This window comes from Canis lupus, chromosome 16 (assembly GCF_011100685.1).
Source record: "Canis lupus familiaris isolate Mischka breed German Shepherd chromosome 16, alternate assembly UU_Cfam_GSD_1.0, whole genome shotgun sequence".
NCBI classification, from domain to species: domain Eukaryota; kingdom Metazoa; phylum Chordata; class Mammalia; order Carnivora; family Canidae; genus Canis; species Canis lupus.
In genome coordinates, this window is record NC_049237.1 from 53,042,838 (window position 1) to 53,047,219 (window position 4,382).

Below are 4,382 nucleotides of genomic sequence, written 5' to 3' on the forward strand. Positions count from 1 at the left end.
TTTGTATTATGCTTTTTAGCCGAGTTTTTGCTATTTTCTGTTAAATCTTTCTCAAGAGACCGTTTCTGACCTGTTTGTCCTAGAGGGATGCCACTATTTGATCTAAGTTTCCATCTTTTCATATCACATTAAGACAATAGCCTACTAATGATGCCTATTTGATTAACTAAAAACATGTACCATATGGAGGAAATTGACAGCCAGGGTTTGTGATAATTGATTAGGAAGCTCACATCAATTGATGTAGTGTATCATTAATTCCCTTTTGGCACTGAACTGCCAAATAAAAGACAAGAGGAAGGCATTTAACAAACGAGCCAAAGTCGTGTATTCATTGTTCTTAAAACAGAAAACAGTCACATGTGGTCACAGAAATTACCATTAAAATTTCTCCTGGGGGGAAAAATATATTCTTTTGTTTTCTCTATTTAAATAAAATCCCAATCTCCCAGATTGTGCGTTTTATGAAATTTTCATCCACTCAGAGAGGACTCATTTCACATCTCATCTGTTCTGTGAATGAGATGAGAAAATGATGCACACTTTTTCCTTTTTTTTTTTTTTCCTGTAACAGCATAAAGAATCCGTAGTGAATTGCACATTTACCATACAGGACGATCCATTCTGTCATTTGCAAAGTATTGACTCAGTGTAGTGCTCTTCTCCTTTGAATTCCGTACATATCCGTATAGCTCCACGACGATGCCATACCCTACATATTTATTTCAATAAATCATATTTCAGGCAGTCCTCAAATCCAAAAGCCAGAAACTCAAGCAAAGAAGGAAAATTTCAGTCTAAGACACTGTGACTCAAATTCAAGATAATACAAACCCTTGAAGCACTCTTTATTTTCATCTGCTGTGCTTAAAAACACCACTTTTCCAACAGTTAGTAGTTAGAATTTTCATCATAAAATACTCCCGTAAAAACTATTTAATTTTCCACTACAGGGAGGGAGGGTCTGATCTCTTATTAAACATTTTATGGAAAAGTCTAAAAGTGCTTTCAATTATTTATTGAATTGAAATCTAGGCCTTGGAAACTGCTGGCATTACACACACACACATACACATAATATTATCAGCCCACTGAGTGCCATTAGGTCATAAAGAGCTGCCGTAGCAACATCCCTCGTACAGCTGCTGGTGCTCATGCAACTTTTACTACAGTTATAAAGTCATTTATTACATTTTCTTTATGATGCTAATGCATTGCGGTCTGCTACTTTATTGTTCCCATTGTGATAAAGATTGAAATGTATGATATTGTGCAAAATACAGATAGATAGATCCTTAATAACAAAGCCTGTTGCATTAAAAATCTTAAATGCAAAAAGAAAAAAAATCTTAAACGCACAAAGTCCATAAAAATATTAACAGGGGATGGATAGCACAAAGGAAATTTTTTTCTGGGACTTTTTGTCATTTTGTTTCACTGTTCCCTATAGAATTATTTTCTTAACTTTTCTTAACTTTGCCAAGATATATGATATATCGCAAAATATACGAAGAATGGTAGGATTATCTGACCTTTTTTTGTTGTTAATTACGATATACTATTCATTTTGTTTCACTATTCCCTATAAATTACTTTCTTAACTTTTCTTAACTTTGCCAAGATATACGATATATCGCAAAATATACGAAGAATGGTAGGATTATCTGACCTTTTTTTGTTGTTAATTACGATATCATCATTGCCGTAGAATGGAATTTGCAGCTCGCTAGGAAGAACTAGGACTATATAATTTCCAAACAAGCATATGAAAAGGAACAAAGTCATTAAAAGATAATAATGTCCATGGACCCAAAGGTACCCATAATTGATAATTACATCTTCCTCCAATTGTCTAAACTTAACTCTCTGTATGATATAATTGTACATAGAGAGAATGCACTTTTCTATTGAGGAGGAAAAAAAAAATCCATTATGTTAATTAACTGCTCCCCTGCACTAAAGCTGATTTAGCAGTTGACACCTATAGCTCTGTTACTCAGAAGGGAAATTTGCTCCCAGACTAGAGCCCTCTAGAGCGATGGATCCTAGTGTTTGGATTAGACTCACAGTTATTTTCTCCATTTCTCTTCTCTATGTTCTTTCTTCTTCCCCTTTACAACAACAACAACAACAACAACAACAACAACAACAACAAAAAGAATCCTCCAGAATCAGGGAAGTCCTAGGGAAATAATCATTTGCTTAAGTAATTCTTGAGACCGGACATCCTATATTTGTTTGAAGTATTTAATTTGCCCCGAAGAACAGTCACAATGAAGAAATATACACTGTTTAAGGAAAAGCTTAACATTCATTTCAATTATATTGAATTTTGAATTCATTTATAGTTTATGGTCAGCATAATTTATAAAATTGTTACAGCAATGGGATGGTAAAATCTTAATAACAAGCCTAAGCATTATTAGGCAACTACAGTGACTTAATATTGATATTGAGAGTCTGGAGCTGGATAAGCTCTTAGGAATCGTTTCCCTTACTGTCTCATTTAACTAGGAACCAGAGAAGTCTGCTTCCACAAGAGAGGTTTCTGTAGCTGCCTGCTACATACTTCATTCCTTTTCAACCTGTTTTTAGTCTCCACATGTGCATCGAGGCAGAACGAGATGATTCTCTCGAAGTTTAGACTTCCTCACAGAGATGAAAAGTGGAGTCATTTGGACATTTGGCACTTTCCTCTTATGGCTGCAACGTGCAGAAACAGCACAGTACGAGCTGCTCTTGTGTCTTAGACTGCAATTTGATTATAAATGGAGGAAATTAAGACTCCTGGTCCTGCATGCTTATCTCAAAATGGGATCAGTACTCCCAATTTTGTCCTATCAATTCCTACTGGTGAAGTACAAATTGGAATAAATACAACAGAAAATCTGTAGGTGTATTCAAATTAACTGAGAAAGATGTACATTAGATAGAACATCTTTAGAGCTTGTCTATAACTGCTTAACTCAAGGCTCTGGAATATATTTCAAATATTTCTTAAATCAATGTCCGCTATGTTCTTATGCATTACTAATAAGATCACTACATTTGTTTAAAGAATAAGGTTATACCTTGAAAAATTTCAAAGAACATGCTAATCTTAAGAAGTAAGGACACGAGCACATCTACACTTTCCTGCATTCATTACAACCTGTCTTCGGAGAAATACTGTAGAAGAAATGCCTGAACTTACCACATGAAGTCCCTAAATCACTGTACTTCATATTTAACTCTGAGAAGCAACAGTGATAGTCAAAAGAGTCCTTATATCAATGGTATCTATTCAGTATAAAGTGAATACATTTTATCTTAGCAGAACACATTTGTCTTTATCAGTATATATTTAAACATAATATAATACTATAGTTGCTGGGTTTTTTGTTTTGTTTTGTTTTTATGTAATAGATTCTTCCTAACCAAAAAACCAAAGAAGAAAGCGACAGGCTAAATCTAAGTATGTATTTCATATTGTATTTGAAACATACAATTTTTATACCAGTGATTCCCAGCTGATTTTTAATCTTGTAAATGTGTGAAAAATGAGTTAATTTTGTATCTCCAGTTATTTGATGGAATTATACAGAATTATCAAAATAAATAGAATTAACTTTATTTGGAGACAAAAAAATTACATCATAAAGCATTTTAAGTTGGGTAAAAATACTGTGAACACTGCATCACCCGTGAGATACAATAATGTTCTTATCTCTATTGTAACCAGAAACAGTGATTTATTTCACAAAGTACATTAGAGTGCTTCTGGAAGAGGGTAGTTTTCTCTATGAAAAAAAGCATTAGTTCTAGATTGGTGGTAGTTTTTTTTTCGTCGGCACTGAATAAACCCAAGCCCCAAACATTGGAACATAAACCCACGCCCATAATTTTCTACCCTGAGAGTTCTTTTAACCAGACCTACAGAACTCAACTTATTTTCCTTGGATAGTGATTGATTTCTTTCTTTCATGGTACTTATCATAATTTCTACTTATTTTACTTCTTGTTGCTTGTTTACTATTCATCTTCTGCCTTTTTTTTAAAGATTATTTATTTATTTGACAAAGAGAAAGAGCACAAGTAGGCGGAGTGGCAGAGGGAGAGAGAGAAGCAGGGAAGCAAATCATGTCTGACTTGGTCACAGATATGCATCCCTACTTCTGATGGATATCTATTAGTTAATAGATGTAATTTAAGTGAATTAAAAGAATGAATCAATGGACATTCATAACTACATTATAAAATACAGGCCCTAGGACTCATTGTGAATTATTTAATATATTCAAAAGTATTATAATGGATATTCGTAAGTTAAATTTATAGCAATTTTACTATTATTTTGAAGAGTATCTCATTAGTTTTTCAAAGGACATTCATTAGCTTACATA